This window comes from Haemaphysalis longicornis, unplaced genomic scaffold (genome assembly GCF_048455015.1).
Source record: "Haemaphysalis longicornis isolate Haplotype H1 unplaced genomic scaffold, Haemaphysalis longicornis Haplotype H1 scaffold_2, whole genome shotgun sequence".
NCBI lineage: Eukaryota > Metazoa > Arthropoda > Arachnida > Ixodida > Ixodidae > Haemaphysalis > Haemaphysalis longicornis.
The window spans coordinates 233,382,765-233,405,342 of NW_027526295.1; the positions used below are offsets into that span (position 1 = coordinate 233,382,765).

Here is a 22,578-nt window from a genome sequence, read left to right on the forward strand (position 1 = left end):
AAAAAGCTGGCTATGATTTTTCCGCCTTCCGTAGAAAGTTTCCGCTATTCGGTACGTTGTTTGTGGCATTGCGCCAAACGTTTTCCTACCATACCCGGTGTATTCGCTTCTGAAAACTCCTGATGACACGGTTCTTTCACAGCATATTACTGTCCTGGCTCGTTGGTCTAGGGGTATGATTCTCGCTTAGGGTGCGAGAGGTCCCGGGTTCAAATCCCGGACGAGCCCTTGCTTTTTTTTTCTTTAGCAGAATATATTCTCAATTATTTAAATAATTTATTTATTTTTATTTATTGATACTGCTAGCCTCAACTCTAGAGGCGGTTGCAGGATTGGGGGATACATGAAAAATAACCATGCTTTTTCTGTACAATTCACAAAAGCAGAAACAACGTTTAAGGGGAAAATAACCGTATCGGCCAAATAGACTACACGCATAAACACGCAGCAATTCAAAGGAAAACAACGATTAAGCATTACCTATTGTAACACATGAAAGTTTCAACAATAGAAAGTGCAGAACACAAATCAACAAGGTATATAAAAAAAGTTACACAATATACAAGTAAAATTATCAAGGAATGAACCAATTACAATTTCATAGGAAGACAGTTCCATTCTATCATCACACATGAAAAATAAGAGTATTTGGAGGATTCATTGTGGAACCTGCACTCTATAAGATGTTTGTCGTGTTTTGGTCTTGTAGACCTGGTAACAGAAGGAGTAATAAATTTCTTACAAGGTATTTTAGGCCGCCATGGATTATTTGAAACAAGAATTTAAGGCGTAAAATTTTGACGCGTTAACATATTGTAGGTAGTTCAGCTCTTCTCAACGAAGCACGCTGAAATGAAGTACGCCCAGCTCAACAAAGCACGCCCCAACCAAAGTGAGCTAAACTTTTTGAGTTATACATATTCATGGAGCATTGGCGCGCGCACTATATCATTTTGTGCGTTCCCATACTTGTACCCTATACAGAAGCCAAGGCTCCAACTTTGGCCCTTCGTGTCTTTGCTAAACGGGAAGCCTGACAGCACGAAGCATCAAGTAGCACGCTTGCCCTCCTCGACTTTCTACGCACTGTCCTAACCGTTTACCAATTGTAGTGCCACTGGAGCCGCTGTATTTTCCGGAAAATAAATAGGAAATGAGCGTCAGTATCGGGAAGAGACTAGAAGACGTCCAGCTTGATTATTGCCTACTTCACATTCGGGTACAATGCTTAGACTGCATCACCAAAGCGTTAAAAAAATTGCTACCCCCCCCCCCCCCCCCCCCCCCCCCCCCCCCCCTTCTTTTGCTTGGGCACAGCTGAAAGTTCGTTCTCCGAGCGGCAGAACGCTGAAAATTACGATGACGACATGGGCAAAAGATGCACCAATGGCCAGTAACTTGAACGTATCAGGTTTTCTCCTTGTGCCTGGCTTGCAGCCTTGCTTGCCTGTTTATCACTGATGCGAACGGCGCAAATGATAAGGCGGCCGAGGGAGGAACGAACGCATCTTTTAAAACACTGTCGGGAAATGTTCAAGCTGCGTTTAGTTGAGGAATAATAGGAATGTTTGTGTGTAATAATGGCTGTGTGCAGAAGCTTACAAAGCAAACATTTGTTTTGTTTCCAAAAGATGCACGAAAAAAAGCACCCCACACGATCGCCGCTTAGGAGTACTAACAGAGTGCGGAGGAGAAGTGAGGAGCGCTGTCTCTGTCGCAAAAATGGCATGTTGGTAATGCCCGCCATAGAATGCAGGTGCAGCTAATGGCTTATGGCCGAAGGTTTGGGCTTCGACACAGCTTCCGCAGACTTATTTTGATGCGCAGCGGAGGAACAAATGGTTTCTAGTTCTAATTTAAACAACGGCAAACAACGACGCATGGCAGTTATGTGTGCGTGCGCGTGTGCGTGTGCGTGTGCGTGCGTGTGTGGGTAATTGGGCATAACTGCCATGTGTCGTTGCTTGCCTTTGTTTAAATAAAAACTAGAAACGACTTGTTCCTCTATTGCGTATCAAAAGAAGTCTTCGGAAGCTCTGTCGAAACCCAAACTAGAGTGAACTAGTTCACTCTACCCAAACCTTTGGCCTAAGCCATAAAAATTTCAGCACGCAAGAACGCACATGCACATGCACACGCACACACGCACACACAAGCACACGCACGCATATTTTGCGTGCACGTGTGCGTACACAAGTGCGGGCGCGCGCGCGCAGAGACGCACACGCTCACGCGCACTCACTTCCTCTGCTTTGCTTTGCGACCCGCCTTAAAGCTTTCCAATGGCTTCGGTCTGTATCCTACATGCTGAGCCGCTGTTCGTTCTTGGGTCATGACTGCTCAGTTTTAGCTCGCGCTATAGAACACCTCACGCGATAGAACGCCTCGCGGTATAGAACTCTTTCCAGACACGTGGATTACCCGCTGTTTTGCGGCTTCAGATGCCTGCGCCAACGCCAAAGCTGACATTAGCTTTCGCGCTCAAACTTAGGGCTATTTACCTCTCTCACGTTAAACGAGGAAGCTAAGGCGCGGAACCGAGGATCATTACATGAAAAGAAAACAGGATTACATTAGGGGGGAAAGGTGGGGAGGGGTATGAATGAATGAATGAATGAATGAATGAATGAATGAATGAATGAATGAATGAATGAATGAATGAATGAATGAATTCATACAGGAGAGTTCTAACGCCTCATGTTGGAGAAAGGGAAGAGTGGAAAAGGGGAAAAATGTTTGCAGGTGGCATGGGTTCGTTTCACACATCCGCCCTGCACACGGACCACTTAGTGAAGGTCATTCGGGAGAAAGTAACTTTTCGAGAGAATCGACTGGTGGCTTTGTGGTGTCGTTATGTCCGCTTCGCACTCGGACCACCTCAAGTCCACTGAAGAAGGTTGGCATCTTTCGCAAAAGACCACAGGGATATGTACGTTTATATTTGGTTTTGCTGTGGCTGAATCCATTGTTCATATCTGCGAACATGGTGTGGTTTGTGTCTCTACCTTTCTTCATCCAGCTTGTCGCATTCCCTTATAAGGTGCTTAACGCTGGGTCTCCTGTTGTGACATAGCGTGCATGGACGGACAGGTGGTGGCGAGGGTATTGTGCCGTCCGGTCTTTTTTTGCCAAATCGTCGCATCCATTCCCACCTCTCCCTTATGTCTGGCGTGATGGCATAGCCAGTCCTCGCTTTGCAGAGTAGGACTTGTAGGCCCCGCAGAATGTTCAAAGTAATGGGTTGGTCAGGTCGTGGCGTACTTTCCTTCAGCGTTCGTTGCCTAATTTTATGGCGAATTCTCCTTGCAATGGCGTCTTCGTTGACATCCAGAGGAGGCAACTGGTCACTCAAAGGACATGTACTCTGGAGGGAGGGATTGGCTGCAGATGCCATGTCATGAGCGGCCTCGTTTCCTGGGTTGTTCTGGTGCCCAGGGGTCCATTCCATGAAGATGGGGATGCCTTGAAGATCGATCGGTTGTTGCTCTGTACTGTGAATGGTGCGGGTCAGTCTGCTTGCTGGGTTGGGGTTTTGGAGGTCTTGTACTGCGGACGCGTTGTCCGTATATATATTTATTCGTTTCGGCTTGTGTTTAGCTTGAATTTTCCCAATGTCTCTACAGAGAGAAGTGGGAGCTAGGAGGGTAGCCTGCAGTTCTGCTGTGGTGGAGTCTAGTTCAGCTGAGGTGGAGATAGTGACTACTTCTGAGAATTATGGGTCAGAATCATGGTAGACGCTTCCTACTATGGCTGTTTCTCTTATAGACGCGTCGGTGTAAATGGCATGCGTTCCTGGCTCTGTGCAGCGATGTAGCCTGGAGAGCATGGCTCTTTGATATCTGTATCTGCGCTGTTCCTTGCGGGACTGAGGCTTATAGCGTGATTGGTTGATTCCGAAGCCAAGGTGGAGGTGGTGGTGTGGCCGGATGGGTACGGATCGGTTCTGTGCTGATGTTGCGGGTCTCATCGTAATGGGTTAGTTAATTTGCCTGCTCTGGATCGTCAGTGTCCTACGGTCTTCATAGATGCAGTTGGCGTATTCTATTAGAGATTAGATTATTGGCGGCTCGGCGTAGGTATAGAGGTGATCAGTCGGGGTGTGTCTTGGGAGGCCGGTAATGCATCTGAGTAGCTTGTGGTACAAGACTGAGTTGCTTCATTTTGAGTACGAGTCAACTTGAAACAGGCGCTTCCGTATGTGATGCGGGATGTAAGGACAGCACGACCTGCAAGCCGAATGAATGGCGTGCCGGCCCCTCCAAATTCGTTGCCGATTCGTTTCAAAAGGTGCATTGTGGCATCCCAGTTTTTCCGTATATATAGTTCTTGAATCCAGGTAGTGCCGTTGCCTTTGCTGTTGGCTGGAACGCCGAGAAGTTTGATCCACCATCTTGCGGTTCACAAAGTTCATGAGCACCGATAAAAAGGTGAATTTTGTCACGTTCAGAAGCACTGGCTCCTATTTTCCGTACCGTAGATTTGGTGGGGGGATATCTGCATGCCAGTTGATGTTACGAGGTCTTCAAGGATGAGAAGAGCAGCCTGGAGGTCTGTGCATGATAATTCAGTGGTGGTGTAGTCGTCTTTTCAGTCCACAAGGGGATGTCATCGGCGTACATAGTCATGCGGACGGCGCTCCCTTCATGAATTGCTATGGCGAGCTTACACATGACAATATTAAAGAATAATGGTGAAATCATGGGGCCTTGGGGTACGCATGTATTGTTACCAAATGGGATGGGAGAAGGGTTACCGGACTTGACCTCCAGAGTGCGATTTTCGAGAAAACTTGCAATGTAGTTGTACATCCGGCACCCTGAATAGTCGGTGTCTATCTCTTCGAGAACGGCGGCGAGTGTGACTGTGTCAAATGCTTTTTTTAGGTCAACTGCAACCAGGATATGAGGTATGCCGGATGGTCTGCCTCTGGTCGTGGCGTTGGGGTTCGCCGGAAAAGCCATAGACTGTCATGTCTACCCATATTAGGGCGAAACCCGGTTTGGGCAGGGTGAAAGTGTTGTAAAGTCTCCTCTAAATGATGGGTGAGTCGGTTAGTGGCCATCCGTTCGAGCAACTTGCCAATTGTGGACGTTAACGATATGGGTCGTAGGTTTTCAATGCGGTCTGAAGACTTGTGTGATTTGGGTATTGGATATACCACAGAATGTTTGAGACACGCAGGAGGGTTTCCGGATTTCCATATATCGTTGAGAAGGCTGAGAAGGTGCTCTTTACTTGCAACATTCATGTTATGAAGCATGGCCCACGTTACTCCATCCTTGCCAGGGGCACTGTTGGCTTTCACTTGTGAAAGTGCTACTTCCATGTCCGCCATAGTGAAGAGGGATTCAGGTCCATCTTCATTGATGACGGCTTTCCTTGGATATCTACTGCGAGGCGTTGTCGGACTATTCTTCGAAGGATTTTGGGAAGAATGTTTTGGCTGTGAGTTTTTCTAATTCTTCGAGTGTCAAGCCAGTTGCAAGGGCAATTTTGTTGATGTTTGAAAAGGATTTCTTCTTACCGTTCACTGCGCGGAACGTGTTCCAGAGTTTACGGTTGGACGTATCCTTGTTAAAACTTTCGCAGTGCTCCATCCATCTTGTGTTGGCAAGTTTCCTCTCATACCTTATGATTTCCTTATGTTTCAACCTAGGTTTCTTGAGGTCACTGTAGCGCTTGCCTCTGGTTTTGTAGCGGTGCAGGAGATCGTGATGCGTTCTCCAAAGGTTGATAAGATGACAGTCAGGTGCAGGGGTGTCTTCCTCCATAATGGTGGTTTCTGTGCTTCTGCTGTGAGTTGAAGTAATTCACGCGGCAAGGTCACCAATCGACGTGATGTTATTTGTGTCTATTGCCGCAGCCCGGAATGATTCCCAATTTGTGGTGTTAAATAGTTTTGGTATGGGTTTTGGTAGGGGCTTGTCAAGTGTGATCCTTATGGGGTAGTGATCGCTTCCCCACGTATTTTCCGATACCATCCAATCATTCAGATACCAGCCATCTGTCCAGGTAAGGTCAGGGATGGTGTCTGATTGATTGGTATGGAGGCCCAGTCTTGTGGGTGTTTCTAGATAGTTTTGCAGAATGAAGCCGTATGTTTCAACAGTTGCTTGGAGTGCGCTATCTCGTGGTGAGGTGGTTGGATACTTCCAATTGCGATGTCGGGCATTAAAATCTCCACCGATGATTATGTAGTCAGCGCAATGCTTGTTCCGCCAGTCGGAGATCCAGTCAAAGTTGCCCACGGCCGACTTTCCGGTCTCGGGTCTCATGTAGACAGATGCGAGGAGGAGAGTGCGTGTCTTTCCCTTTCTAGACGGTAGTAGGATCCGGGTGGCAAAAATCTCTTGTATCTCCGTGCTATAACACGAAGTATCAATTTGACAGCTGGTGATATCATTTCTCATGTACATTGCAGATTGGCCTTGGTGGCTGTCCCCAGGTTTGTGCTAATTGTTGTATTGTAGTAACTAGTGTATCCTGGGATGCTGTATGCAGAACATCGTGTTTCTTGAAGCAGAAGGGCTATATGGCGGGCCTGCAGAGGTTTGTTGTAGGTTAAACGCGCCTTTAGGTCGGATCCGTTGGCAGGTAGGCTACGGCAGTTCCATTGGAGTGTTCGGGGGGAGTTACGTCCCGTGTTGGTAAGATGGGATGATGTCAAATTAATGAGATTGGCGGCCTTGTCGTGGCTGAACAGGGGAGTGACTTCGGCTGCGTTGATTTTCTTTGTTCTGGAGTGTGTGGGTGACGGATTTTGGTTGGGCCAAGACGTTTTGGTGCATGGCCGTTAGGTCGGTGACACTCGTTTCAATTGCATCAATTTTTGCAAGGCGTTTTTCAATTTGATCCATACGTTGAGCTGCGATAGCAGATTCGGATTTCTGCACTTGATGTCGGTTTTCAAAACGCGCGGACAAGGCTCGCACTTCTTTTTGAGCTTCTTTGGTAGCATTACCTACCTCCAGCGCCTTTGCTTTCATGAGGTCGTTTTGCGTCACCGGTTGTTGTGCTTGAGGTGGCGCAGCTGAGCATAGCTTCGGCTCGGATTTCCGTTGGCTTGTTTCTCGCGTAACGATTTGCACATGATTTGTAGTTGTCGTAGTGTTGCTGGTGTGAGGGCTGTTCTTTGGGTGTTCTGGCTGCCTTTGTGTGAACTGTTTTATCTGGGCCCTTGCTTGGTCAATTCCCTTTTGTGCTTGGTCTATTATACCCTGCAATTCGTTGAATCGTCGTTCACAGTATAAAGGGCTGGTAGAGGTGCCCACGACGACATCTAACCATCTAGTGGTAGCATTCTCAGGGTTGCTTGCGTCCAGATGATATGCATCCCTGGTGCTTCCGCGTGTGTGGCTCCGTGAGCGGCCACTCGTCCCATTAGAGTCACGTTTCTTGCCTTTGTCAAGGTGGCTGAGGGGCTTCTTGTTTTTTAGCCTTGATGGGCACAAGGGGTATGAATAAAACTCTGATTAATGACTGGAAAGACATGTTGGCACAGTGGATCAACAACGCGCGAAAAAGTCGTGAAGAGCACGCGCTTCCATAGCAGCAATTGACTACCTCAGCTAACAAGCCGTCATTAACGGTCATTTTACCTCCACACACCAAGCTTCAAAGCACAGCTCTTCATCTGTCATGTTTCAGGTACAGCCTCTAACCGCCCTCAGGTGTGTACGTACGTTATCGATGGAAGACGGCCATCGTTCTTCCGCTGCTTATTGAGATCGGCCTCCTGGCTATGCTCGGGATGGATAAAACAAACCGCGCACGAAAAAATGCCAGCGGTGAGTTTGAGCTCGCGTTTTCGCGCACAGTTTCTGGGCTAGATGGCGGGGAAAAGGAGAGGACTGACGGAGAGAGACAGATAGATTGCGGAGGAGCGTAACCAAGCCATGAAGGGTGATGACGGAAGCAGCAGCGGACCCACCACATTCCCATTAGCCACGGAGAAGAGGCGGTACCAGACCTCACGGGATCGGATTTCCGTGTTGTCGTCCGGAGCGGTTGGGATCCTCGGATTTCAGATAATTAGATTAGCCGTGGCGGTCGGTAGATGCCTACTCGACGTGAGGCGCATTAGGGACTGCAGCTAAAGTAACTGAACGTGTCTAGTGAGCCGAGGTTGGAGAGCCGTGAATACTTTATTATTGTTTTTGGAAATGAGTATGACTTTCCAGCGAGAGATTTTTTTGCTATCGCATGGATTGTGGGAGAAACGAACGCTGCTTACAATTACAGTTGAGAAATTTGTTTGCCTCACTTGCATGAGCGCGAAGCCGGCATTCTGACGTGCGCATGCGTTTCAAGAGCTAATTACAAAAAAAAAAACATGAACGACGATTAAACTTTATTAAACGAAGGACGGAAACTTGGCCAGGATTGGGCAACGGAAGAAGAGCGAGGAAGTTATAACCTCGCTAATTGTGCATTTTTTTTTTTCGGAGATGCAAGGCGAACTGCAGAATTGGTCCGTTTACGCTATTACAGCGAAGCTGTTAGCCTGTCGTTGGGTTGAAAATTTCGTGTCGTAAACAAGAAATCATGCACCCCACCGTCTAACGACGACGATGGTTGAACGCGAAGCTTTCTCGTGACGGATTCCTTGGTTGTCGTCTGAGTTTGGACTGAGTTTTGGACCATGTCGAAATGGAGCAGTCGGATAGACGCCGGCTTCTTAACGCGAAGCACCCAGGTTTGATTCCGGCCACTAAAGGGTTTTTTTGTTTCTCTTCACCCACGATCCTTCATCATCATCGTCAGAGAAAGTTGGCTTTCCTGCACGGCGTTTTCGCGTTGCCGACGCCATCAGTGAGAACACTAAAGCTTCGCTTTAAAAACCCAAACAGGACCTAGCAGTTCCCACCCAAGACGCCGAGTGCATGCATCAGGCTAATCAGGCATACAGAATAGAGCTAAGTATTTTTGTAATGAAAAAAAAACCCTGAAAACAAGCATCGAAACCGCACGATGAAGGCGCCGGGGAACAATGGGTCTGCCGAATTTCTTTGGCACTATGGAACGGGTCTTCAACCACTGCAGCAACAATCAGCTTGTCCTCCTGTTCTGTTGTGGGCCTTGTCCTTCGGTTCCGCTGGCCGTCTGCCAGACGACCTCCTTCATCCCCGCAGACATGAATTACTCGCCTAAAAGCATCCGTCGACTTATTAGTAAGCCGGCAAACTTCCCTTTGGGCAATGCCTTATAAAAAGTAGCGAATAATCTTACGGCGTTCTTCGATATGAACCCCAGGTGCCATATTGACAAATGCCGAAGGGCACAGCGAACAGACAATTTAGTTGAGTATCTTTGGATCATTTTGTAGCGCAAGCTACACTACGCTACTTCGGGCAATCTTCCAGGGGTGACCAGTTTTGTCCTTGAGCGCTAGAGGTCAAACCACGCCCCCTTCCGCAAGTGCCCGGCACGGAGCAGCGACCCGATAGCGGGGAGAGATAGGCGAGGAGGGAAAGGAGACGTGCGGGGGACCCGTGCGCGGGACGTGGCGGAGGAATACCGCCGCCGCAGCAGCGATAAGCGCGCGCCACCTAGGAAGGCCCACGTGCGGCGCTGAGCCGTGTGTGATAGAGGAAGACGAACATCCACCTGTGGTCCCTTGTACAGTGGCGTGGTTTAAACAACGCCGTGAGGCGAAAAAGGGGAAAAACGGTATACTGTTGCGTACCGCGGCGCTACCTTCAAGTCTTACGCATTAGTATGAGCTTCCTTCATTTTTTAACAAGGTGGTAAGCAGCAGAAAAAAAAAAGGAGATAATTTCTTTTATGGAACTTGAAAATACCCTACTTTATCGGCAGCGGAAAATGAGCTGAAATAAAAGTTCAGTGGCCAAGTAGCATACAAAATAAACAAGGTGAGTAAAGACTCGCGATTCATATCGCTGGCATTTCGCTGTTGATAGCACGGCACCTACTGTGATTGTTCTTCAAACACGCTTCATTTGGTGACGCCGTTCGCAAGCCGCTAGTCTCATCGGGTATAAACGATAAACTACGAAACAAAAAAAAAACTAGCAAACAAAATATTCCGCCCAGTATTTATCAGGACGCGGGGAGCACTTGCGCCGAGCGGCCGGTGCAGTAGTCACATTCGGGCGCAAATGTGCCATATTGATGAAGGAAATGCTACAAAGGTGCTTCAGTGACCATCGCTGCACCGCTACATTAAGCGAGAAAATCTGCGAGGCGCATGCCGCGCCGGACTCGAAAACAGGCTTCAGGCCTCCAGGGTGCGCATCGGTGGCTTTTGCCACGCGCTCGCGTGGTCCGGAATATTAAGTCCCCTCCTGTACGTGGTATTATGTATCTTATATTGGCGTGGCAGAATCGATGTCAAATAATTCCTTCAAATTTTTCTAAGAAAACGTACCTGCGCGTTACAATCGGGGCACGGTAGAATCGTGCAAATACGGTATGCATTCTGCGCTCTGTTAGGCAGTTGCAGTGGGAGCATTGCTTGCATTGATTTGGTTGTTCAGCGTTTTATAACTTGACCTTCCTGCCTGGTTCGTACGATTCCGCGATGTTGCGTGGGAATTCTGCGTATTTGAGCAGCTCCTCCACTTCGGAGTGATTACCACTTTGCAAGGAAATACCTATATGTTATAATTAGCCAAGGGGCTACCAAGGCGATGGTGTTGTGTCATCGAGCGGCAACGGAGCGAAACCGTTACCCTCGTCCCCAAGGAGGCGAGAAAACTGGTGATGAAAGAATGTGCCCGTTTCGTTTTATCGTGGCGGATTCTCCGCTGTCATACAGCAGGTTGCGCGTTTGACTTCGAAAAAAACAAACAAACAAATACTTACGAAAAAGCCGCCAATAAAGTTTTACGCCAGATTTACGAGCCCATTCAAAACACGCCCCAGCAGCCGCCTTCCGCTCTACAACAGCGGGTGCTATGAATATGCCGAAGAGGCTCCCATAAATAGAAGCATGTGGTCAAATCCATGAGGGCTGCGCAGTGAGTGGTAAATAAAATGCAAACACACGTTTAAAGGAACGCACGACCGCAGATTGTCGACAGCGCAGACCTCGAAAGTTTGTCTTTCCGCTTATCACAATTTACGGCCAATTGCAGTAGGAAAACGAAGGACGGACAGACACGAAAAACGAGCCGTCAATGTTTCCCATTTTGTTGAGGCAACCAACCGTGAAACCAACCCAACCAACTTTACGCCCACGCAGAGCACTACAGTGTAAAGCGACAGACAAAGAAAACGGGCCAGTCAAGCCACCGGTGAATCAGAACAGGGAAAGAAAAAAACAAAAACCGAAACCGGGAGGGCGCAGTAAAGGACCGAGGTACATTGTTGCGTAGGGGTTTACGACCTATCGTACTGGCCCCACGAAACGCCACACGCATGCCGTGGGGATGTAGAACTTGTCGGACAGGCCATCGAGTCGATTAGGCCCGGATTCAGGGACGCGGAAAACGCATAGCGTGTAAACCCGAGTGGTCCCGTGGGGGATTGGCTGTATGAGAGGAAGAAAGGCAAGCGCCGAAAGGTGGGGAAAGTTATGCGAGAATAGCCCTGTTCCCCCCCCCCCCCCCCTACCCCACCCCCATGATTTTTTTCTTTCAACGTAGACAGTAAAGCTTACCGGGAAGCGCGATTGCGCGCTTCCATTGTTTACGACACTGTTGTAGAATGCGGCGGGTTTCCTCAGCGCCATTTTGCCGTCGTAGCGACCTATATCTCCCTGTCTTGACATAAAAACTAAAAGAAACCCGGGAGAGCTGCAGAGCCAATAGCGCAAAAGGGCAAATCGTGAGAACAAACTTTAAGGTGTTTAGAGCCGGGTTCAAGATGTACTTCGTTGCGCATGAGGACACAGCACCCTTCCAGCATGATACCCTGAGATTGACAAAAGTGCTTTATCTGATAGGCACATTTTGACGGTGATAGCATGGTCACTTACTGCGTACTGCGTGGGTATGTGTATTTTCTGGAAAACAGCAATTCAATAAAAAAAAACTGCATTGATGAGACGCTGGAGCATGCTTTTTTCAGCTCCATTCATTATCGCTTTTCTATGTTTCGCGGGGGGGGGGGGGGGGGAATTAGCTTATCATTCAACTACGTTTAACTTCACTAGGTTTAGTATAACTTTTTAAGTAGAACTGCAAACGCCAAGCAAGCCGAATTTCTGCTATTCTTGCATTTTTAAACTTTAACGGAAGCTTGGTACAGCTCGGGGAAATCAAAAAAACGCTTTTAAAAGCATCCAAACTATGTTCGTATGAACCTCGAGACGACTTCTAAGATTAGAGGAACACTTTCGCGTCGCATCCTCCGTCCTGTTTTCTTGGACCGGTCATTTGTCACGTTTATCTCACTAATTATAGAAGCGACATGACAAACGAGACATGGGCGGGGAAGCAGCGAGATAACCAGGGTTCACTTTATTTAAAAAAAACGCAGGGTGTACAGTCATAGACAAATTAGACACACTCACGAAATAATGAATTAAAACACACAAATAGCGCGATTTCTGTCCATGCAGGTCAAATTAACCCCCGTTCCCCTGCTCGGGTGCCATGCATGGAGCTTATCGTTACTTCTGGACTTCTTGTAATGCCGTCGCGAGGGCAAGGGACTGTTGTGCAAGAGCGGCAGGCCCAAATGCATTTCTCGGGGCGGCGCGCCGACAGGGGGCTGATTCACGCCTCGTCCAAACGAGACCAAACAGCCCGCGGTGGACAAGCTGAAACACGCACCGCCGCCGAGGCCCAACGACGTTGATTCGATTGCCGGCCGCGGCGGCCGCTTTTCAGATAAAGGCGAAAGGCGAAAACGACCGCGTGACGAGATTTCGGCGAAAGTTAAGGATTCTCGATGGGTCGAAATTAATACGGAACCATGCACTACGGCGCGCCTCATACCCCTGCTTCTGTGCATGAAAACATAAGATTTGAACTTTTTGAAAAAAGCTAGCCTCTATTGCGGTTACCGTGGGAGGACCGAGACAGGAGGGAATAGCGTGAGAGAAATGGCGCGGGAGGGTGGCGAGGCAGTTACGTGGCATGGTCTGCAGAAGGCTGTCGTCTTTCGAACGCATTTGCAGTCAAGCGAGCAGATAAGCGGCCAATTTTTGCAGCGAGGCCTTATACCTCTACGCCCCCCCCCCCCCCCCCCCCCGGTTTCATCGCCGTGTGCAAAAACGATCTCCGCGCCAAGCGCACGCGTCAGGCTAATCAAACATACAGCACAGAGCTCAGAATTCGTTTAATTAAAAAAAAACACAAAACAAGCATTGAGACAGCATTATGGATGAAAGGCGCCTATGAACAATGACCGCCCCCCCCCCCCCCCCTCCGTGTTACTGGTAAAGATTACATTTGCAGATTATCTTTGAAGGGTAGGCAGGACTAGTGTCACTAAATAGAGCAGTTATTACCCAAGACATCGAGCGCATGCGTCAGGCTAGGCTGGACCCAGTATTTGCAGCCAGAGAAACCGAGCGATATGAGTTATTAGAATGCAGCCACTGAGGCACGCAAGTCAACAACAGCGGCCATGTTGTCGTTCATCAGTGTTGCGAGATTGCTTTTTGCTTACAATACAACCGAAGATGCAGCAAAATGGCATATTTGAACACACTTCTGCTGCTGAAAGGCTGTTACACGCCTTCTTTTTTATTCGCATTCGGAATGACGTAAGTCACGTGCAGCCGCAAAGCAGGCAGAACAAGCTAAGCCTTCCAGAGTTGATCGACTAAAACGCATAAACAACAAAAAGGTGACGTCCATGAACCGTCGCAGTGTAAACAAATGTAACGTAATGAGAACTGACCAATGATCATGGCGGCTGCACGGAACAATAGGAGGAAAGAGTGCCGATACTCTGTACCCTCATCTATAGTGACCCGAGCCCAGCGAAAGCGACAAGTCCGCCGAGGGCGGGATGGCGACCATTTTTTTCTGTATCTTAAGATGTGACGCACGTGCGCTAAGAAAAAAGTTTTTTATATTCGCAGAGATGTACAGAGGTCATCAAAAGTAATTGGAACATGGTCTCGTAAATGTACAGAAATCTCTTCTTCCAGAAACTGCCCGGCTGCATTTGTGTGCGTTTAAAAGAGTCCTCTCAAACAGAAAAAGCCTCCTGTAAACCGGTAATGGTTGTCATAAAGCCAGTAAGACAAATATTTTGTGATATTCAGGAATCCTTGTTCCGATTGCTTATGAGGGCACCTGCGCAGTTGGGAGCATCAGTGTCTGGATTCCACGTCCGGAACCATTCGCTCTTTCTGCAGACTGAGCACGCGTCATCTTGGGCGAGAAAACGAAAAACTCCCACCTCCCCTCGCGGGAACCCCTGTGTAGATGCGACGCATAGGCGGAGCGGCGAAGGGAACGCGTTTTATGGCGCGCATAACGTTGAGGGGACTGCGTAAGCCGGTCCCAGTCGATGACGACGTTGGCGTACTTGTAAAGCGGCGTAGACTCTAGGTGTTTGAGCCAAGCGTGGATGTTGCTTCGCCGGAGAACGGCACACCGGTTATATGCGCAGCGCGCCCGAAGGAGAGGAAACCGCGGAAGAGAGAGTACTGCACATGCGCCGGCCCCAGCGCGTCTGCCGCGGCTATGACGCAACACAATCCAACACAATCCACTTTAATCCAATCCAATCCAAATCCAATCCAACCGAATCCAAGCCAAGCCAATCCAATCCAATCCAATCCAATCAAATCAAATTCAATCCAATGCCCCTCGCGAGAGAGTGTTCGTTATCGGAGAGGAGAGGGGGTGAGCGGCGGAGAGCGCAGCTCGCGCGGCGAGGAGAATGGCAGAGGGGTGGACAACGCCGACAACGACGACGACGCCGGAGGGACAAGGCGAGTGAATCAGATGCTCTCCATCTAATAGGTGTACAGTTAAGATCTAGAGGTAAAAAAGCGGGCAGTTAATGATGGCCAAACTCATCTGTTGGCGCTGCTTTGCGCTTCTAATGCTGCAGGCGTCGAACCCAGACTTTTGCTCTCGACAGTACGTTATGGCATTACCATCGTCAGCAGCATCACTAGCTCTTCAACATCTGGGTGCTTACTGAGCACGAAAACGCGGGTTCGATTCCCGGCCAATCCGCCGCGGTGTCTCAGTGGCTAAGGCGTTGCGCTGCTGAGCACGAGGTCGCGGGTTCGATTCCCGGCCGCGGCGGCCGCTTTTCTGATGGAGGAGAAAAGCAAAAACACCCGTGTGTTCGAGATTTCGGCACACGTTAATGATCCCCAGGTGGTCAAAATTAATCCGGAGCCCTCCACTACAGCGCGCCTCATCGCCTGCGTTGCGTCGGCGCGTTAAACCCTACAATCAATCAAACAATATCTGGGTGTTGACACGTTCTTACCGGTTTATTTCCTGAAAGGAGGATTAATCCTGGATATCATGGGGTTATCAAGATTTTGATCAATTTATTCGAATGAGTAATTCTGAATGTCTTAGGGTTAAGTCATGATTATTTCCGTTTCAGGATTGATTACTTGGAAAGAAAAATTAACCATAATCTCCAAAGAATATTTCAGGAATATTTCACATTCAATAATCATTGCTTTGAAAAAGGAATTACATTAGGTTCAGGATCAGTTGTGTCGAAGGGGAATTCTTACTGAACCCTCTAGCCATAAAATACCTTTAGAGGAAAACAATCTCATTTTTTCCAGAGTGGTGAGCGTGGGCGGTTGTATCACCAAACGTTAAACATATTGCAATCTGTTTGCAACTACCAAATCCATATTGGATTGCCTAGTGATGCTTGGTAAGTTTGCTGTATCGCAGCGGACAAAGATGCAGCTATTTTTTTAGGCAGTTCATAACACTGGCCTTTGAGTGGTATTCCAGACTTCTGTTTTTAATACAATGATTGTTTTTTTCTTCTCTCTTTTGTGGACTCCAACCGACGAGGCCACCGGAGATAAAGATCCAAACACGTGGACCCCACTACCAGTCTTTGATCCCACACAGAGAATAGACGGGCGGCCGTTGCTTTTTCTTATGACTCTATGGCGCTCGGCAAGCTTTCAGGAAAGAAAAAAAACTGTTACACCCATCGTTCTTAAATTACGATATGGTGCACTCTATAGATATTTCGCTCAATTACATTTGGAAGTGTTTTAGTCTCATTCGCCTGCACAGGCACATGCTGTAATTTGTTTGTTATAGAAATCAGATTACGACTTGTTTTACAGCTTTTATAAACTGCCTTACCAGCTACAGCCTTAAGAGCTGTGGAAGTAAGGTCGATGCCATGCCATTCTTTAAAAACTGCATCTGTTAAGTACCGACTTTGAAAGTGAGATAAAATTGCGGAATTCGGAATTTTATACGTGTAGAAAAAACATCTTATGGTTTTTCTTTTAATAAATTCGCTGGGGAAACAGCTCTTACGCTGTTTTATTTTATTTTATGCCTTGGGATACTTTTTCTAGGGAAACGTACTGCGCTTTTATTTCCATAGAGTCCCTAGCTACCTTCCTAATCCATATAGGTAACGCTTTCCTTGGCTTGCGCCCGAACAGAATGAGTATTTGTGACCATTTCCCAGGCCGCTGGCTAAGCGCGTACACCGCGCTGTCTGGCTTTTGTCAACCACCATGAAGCCAACCGCAATTTTGATTTCCCTTATTCCTCTCATCGTGACAGCAGTACGCACAAGATGACCATCGCCGTTACGATATACTGCTTTTTTCCGGGACGTTTGAGGCCTGCTTAATATCGTAGCAGATATTACTACCCCAATCACTCGGCGTGGTCAAAATAGGTTTTATTGTCTAAGGGCCGGGTTACGAGCAAGACCCTGGGCAATGGTGAGTATATGGTTCGGTTGTCTTTTTCTTCCAAGCTGAAGAACGAGAAGAACAGAAGGCGTGGCCGGGTCGCGTCTCTTGGATGGACGACTCCGCTCAGAGCGGCCAAACCTATCATCTTTACGCAAGACGTGTCATCAGCAATAAATTTGCTGCCTGTCTCCTTTGATGCCCCCAAAGATGACGGCTGCCTTTCTGCGGCCATAGAGGCCTTACTCGCACAGGGAGTTCGTTTAGGAGGACGGGTTTTGTGTCGTTAACGCACGTTCTCGGTCATCCTTGGGCACCCGGCGAAGACGATCGATATAGCCACGCCATCTGCCATGCAATACGAAAACACAGCGAAAACGTACGACCCAAAAGATAAGGAGGAATAATACTAGTAGGAAACTAATGGAGCATCACGCGCGAAGACAGGTTTGTTAATTTATTGTCCGGCTGGATCCAGATCTGATTCCGAGCTGGGACAGCGACATCTTCGGGAGAACTGTAGGCGTAACAGCTGTGATTGTCACCGCCTATATATCGGGGTCCGATCGTTAAAGTACTCTGAGTGGCCATCGAAGTCACCCAACAATATAGACGCAATGGTTTATATGAACTCTGCACAATAAATGCTTTATGTCGCACAGGAAGGGGACGGTTTTCGTTATTAAGAAACGTTTTCCCTTCAAACATTTTTATGCAGTTTGTTGTAGGCACGGCAGCTTCGGGTGTTTCTGTCGGACACTGAACTATGTACAGTGCTACCACGGAGTGAGTGCTACTAAAGTTGACAAATATGAATCAAGAGATACCCCCCAAATGTTGGAAGAAGCAGGGCAGAAGTACTAAAAATTGAATTGCTATTTTCATTAGTGAACGATGCGGGGGAAGGCACTACGTATTTAACTTTCGTACGTGCAAGAAATAATATTTGTCTTCAGATCAGTTTAACGTGGTCAAGGCTTTTGGACTCACAGCTTGAAGCAGAACAAACTATGTCAATCAAGTATTTGGTAAATAACATTGATGCAAGGAGCACTAAATGCTGAATAACGTCTTTATTTTAACCGAACGTTTTCAACTTTCAGAGCCTTCCGGCTTTTGTTGGACACCATGATGCCTTATTTGTTGAGAAATAAATAATTTACGCCTAGAGTTTTTCCTTGCAACTGTATTCGAGTTTTTCCTGACGTGAAAGAACACGTCCAAAAGGTGCTTACGACCTCCATAGAAGCGCGAATAACAGAAATTAGCCTGTGAGCGGCTTCCACCTAGGAGAAGGTGGCGACTAAGTAGCGCAGAAGGCCGCCTTAGACGCGTAGTCAGTTGCGACATTTGATACCGATGCTGTTGTATATAGTACGTCTGCTCGCTCGCCATCGCCAGGACTCACCTTCCCTTTCCTGCATACCTTACCCTCTCTAGAGGCCTCGTTTTGCACTTGCGGCACCGTCCTAACCTCCTACGGTGTGCCAGCGTCGCCGGTCTGTCTGTCTGTCTGTCTGTCTGTCTGTCTGTCTGTCTGTCTGTCTGTCTGTCTGTCTGTCTGTCTGTCTGTCCCTCGATTCAGCCACCCAGCCAAACTATACAAGAATTCTTACACGAGTAGTCTATATAGGCAAAACCTTTCCAAACAAATCAATCTGGTACCATACTTCGTGTTTGTCAGCCTTTTCGAGCGAAAAGAAAACGTTAGACCTATTTGAGGCAAAACATCAATAAGTAACTGGTACAATGCAGTGTTATTTTAATTAAAAATAGATTTGCGGTTGATATTTGCGACAGCAAATAAAGAAAATTCGTGTTTTTAAAACAGTATTTTGACCCAACATGCACAAAGATACCTCGTGGCCTTATTTCAAGTTCCAAAGTAACGAAAAGGTTCCAATAATTGGTGCGCGAGCAGTGGAACGCGGGAAAATCGAGTCGCCTTGAGCAAACGTATACCGTGTTTATCGTTGGAGGAGTTGGACGGGAGGGGAAGAGCGTGACAGGTGGGCGGGAAATAGAAGAGAGGAATTCATGTAGCAGGGCGGCGGGAGAGGTGTATCCGTCTTTCGACGACATTTGCAGCGAACTTAGCAGATGCGGTGCCAATATTTTTGGATCTCCCGCGTTTCATGAACCACAGAGAACCTCAAAAGGAGGAGGGAAGAGGGTGTGATGGAGGTAAGGAGCGTTGCGGGAGTATGTGGTTTAATTGAGGCGATGTAAGCTAAGGAGCAGAGCGAATATGACGCCATCGATCTCCACTTGCTTCAAAATTAGCAGCGGCTTAGCTCGGATATGCCAGGATATACGTAACGTGAGCTAAGGTTCAGCTGGTTGTCGAAGATAAGCTTATTATCATGCTTACTGCTGCTAAAACGATTTGCAATACAATCCAATCCAACCCAATCTAATCCAATTCAATCCAGTTGAGTCCAATCCAATCCAGTGCAGTCCAGTCCAGTCCAATCCAGTCCAGTCCAGTTGTGGCTCCGGCACGCCAGCTGTGCGCCGTGAGACGTCACTGCTCCTCGCGCATGAGAAGCATGGCTCTCCAGGAACCACGCGAAACTGCTCAACCTCGGCCAGTGTAGCTCACGATAGAAAAACTATCGTTGCCCTCAAAGCAGAAGCGTAAACAGAACTAACTACCGGTAACGAGGCAGAATTCGAAGGACGCGTTACCATTGTTCGCATTGTCAGTGGCGTGAGTACGAACAAACGATCGGCACCGTTGCACACAACCGGTTGTTATGCGACCATTTTGGATGTCCCTGCATTATTAAAGCAGAAAATAGGCAATGATGGGGAAAAATGGTCCCGCTGAGTACTTGCTGGGGTGCCCTCTATCGTTCGCGTGCGCCTTTTCGTTCTTTCTTTCTTTCTTTCTTTGTTCCTTTCTTTCTTCCTTCCTCCCTTTCATTCCTTCTTTCTTTGTTTCTTTCTTTAGTTCTTTCTTTTCCTTTCTTTATTCTTCTTTCGTTCTTCCTTCCTTCCCTCTTTCCTTCCTTTCTTCCTTTCTTTCCCGTTATTTAACGCACTACCGCTTTTCTAGGGTCTGCCCCTATCGCACCAGCACATCGCAAGCGCTGCTGTTCCGCCAAACTTTCTTTTAGCGAAGTGACTTTTAATATTGTATGACTCATCGATTATCGATAGCTGCAGCCTTTCCACGAATGAACGGAACACAAAAGACCCAAGTAAATTGTCGCCTCCCACGTTGTTCCTACAGATGGCCATGCCATTCATGAGGGGGCCCCTTGTTGAATCACTGAACTACCCGACTCAAAATATTTACAATCCTTTGTACTATCACGAGGTCGATGTTGGAGGATACTTAGCTAGAGCATCTGCAGTACAAGTGATTGATATATAAACGGCACGATGGGTGTTGCGCATGCGTGCATGGCTACGTAACTCAGCCCTCTCTTTATTCGCGGTATCCAGTCAGTACAATAGCGCTGAATGTTCTTGGGGTGCTCGTTTTTAAATCTTATTTGCATTTTTTTGTGGGTGAGCTTATCAATGCTTTATTTCTACGCGGCAGGATTTATCCAAAACAACATCGATTGACTTCGGACTTTTAAGTTTGTTATCGAAAAATGAGCAGATAATATCTTGCCGTATGAGAAAAACCCTAGGGAAAAGGAATGAATGATGATAGAGGATGAAAAGCGTTTAACTTAAATTCAGCCATGGTAATATTGCAAGCCTGGCATGAATTCACACTGTTATATGCGTCAGATCTGTCCACTATAACGAATCTTTTTTTTTTTTGTCTCGCATGCAGTTTTCCCTTTTTTTGTTTGTTCTTGATTTCGCTTTCAAAATCTCTCGTGAAGTGATGGATCTCTTTCAAAGTTTGAAACTGATCGCCGTGAAAATAAAACCAGCAGGAGCTTTGGGTAGCGAAACCGTACATTGGACACAAATAAATCTGCTGCTTCGATAAATGATTTAAGTGATATGGAATTTTTAATTTAATGTGAAAGGATTCACAATTTTCGGCCAATGCTGGGAAAAGGCTGCTTCAGTAACGGATACTAGACAACAGATAACATTTAGCTTCTTTAAAAGGCTGAATTATCATTTAAAATTATATATGTTTATCTATCTTTAATAGTTTTTGGCTGAATAATTCTATGATCAAGCTGGATAATGTAGCCAGTCTATATACATGACGTCAACAGAATGAACACAGTTCGGTTGCTCACATGAAAGAAGCCAAGAAAGTACTGCGAAACCAAGGGCTTGAGCAGACATTTCCTCAAGAAAAAGTATGCAGTAATATCACATTTCCGTAATACTATTCGCTATACTAAGGTTCACAGAGTGAAGCGTTTTTTTTTAATTTCGCGACCAGTAAAAAAACTCACTTCCATGCGTTTAGTATGATCGCCCAAGAATGCGTAATGCGAGTGCGGAGCTGCCGACTTTCGTCGAATTTCTCTGAGCTGTTCAGAAATCGGCGAAGTCAGCACCGCGAGGGAGACAGAGCCACTACTAGCATGCATTTAAATAAGGTTGGTGTCTGTTAGAGTTACTCTATATAGCAGCTCCATGCGGAATCTATATAGAGAAATTCGGGAGTCGGTCGATGCTGCATACCATCTCGCGAAACGTGAAAGAAGCGACTGGGGATATATGAGTGGCTCGTAGTGCGCTCGCTTTAGCTCCCTCCAGGACTGATCAGTGTTTCTGCGCGTTTTTCCGTAGTTTCTCCGCTCCTGCCCCTGACGCAATTTTCGCCTCTCGTGGTACCGTCACTATCGTGACTACGTCACGAAGACGCAAGTCTCTGACTTCGAAAGAAAAATGGGAAGTTGTTTGCAGTTTTGAATAAAATCCAAAGAAGAGGCGTGTAAATATTGTTACGACATGAATTTATTTACAGTAAGGTTGGAAGGTGTACGACGAGCGTGTGTGGCAGAGCGGTCCGTGGATGGTGGTGCCAAGCCGGAGCGCGATCTCATTCTCTTCTTCTTCCATTCAGCCTGTTCACGTGACTGTCCGCTGAGATGACACGGGCGCATCGGCACGATATAAGGCTCTTTAATGTTTTCGGAACAATATGGTACGATACGAGGTGCCCAACTGCAGTTGTGCACCATTCCGGAGTTTATTTTGGATGCCGGCGAAGTGACCGTAGGAAACGGCGACGACAGCGAAGACGACCGACAAGGATTCAGAGACGGCTGCGGCTATTGGTACGCGATCACAGGCGACGCAGTCGTAGCGTTGGACCCTCTCCGGGGTGTCGTCACAAACCTCGGTCTGAGTGATAAAACTGCGGCTCTTTCTAAAAACTTTTAGGACAGGTACTTTAGGGTGATTTTAGATAAGATCGACAATCTAAAATCGAATCATAAGATCGAACCATTTAGATAGGATCGATTATTCAGTTAAATAATATATAAATATATATAATGAATGAATGACGAAACTTTATTATTATAAGGATGGTGACTCGGCCTAAGTGGGGTAGGAAATATATATAAAGACATACAAATATAAGAGATAATTCAGCCTTTTCAAGAAACTAAATGTTATCTGTTGTCGTGTGCCCGTTACTGAAGCAGCCCTTTCCCAGCATTGGCAGAAAATTGCGAATGATTTCGCATTGAATTAAATATTCAATATCAGTTAAATCATTTATAGAAGCAGCCAGTTTATTTGAGTCTAATGTACGGTGTTGCTACCCAAAGCTCCTGCTAGCTTTATTTTTACAGCCATCAGTTCCAAACTTTCAAAGAGATCCATCACTTCACAAGAGACTTTGA

At 47.1% G+C, this 22,578-nt stretch overlaps 1 protein-coding gene and 1 non-coding gene across 2 annotated transcripts in view; one reads left to right on the forward strand and one right to left on the reverse strand.

The window, feature by feature from the left end:
* Positions 1-22,578, reverse strand: part of LOC144170125 (neuronal acetylcholine receptor subunit alpha-10-like) — a 176,706-nt gene that overhangs the window by 42,593 nt on the left and 111,535 nt on the right. The gene's annotated exons all lie outside the window — the stretch shown is intronic.
* On the forward strand, positions 157-228 carry Trnap-agg (transfer RNA proline (anticodon AGG)). The gene has a single exon. It is a non-coding gene; the product is annotated as a tRNA-Pro (tRNA).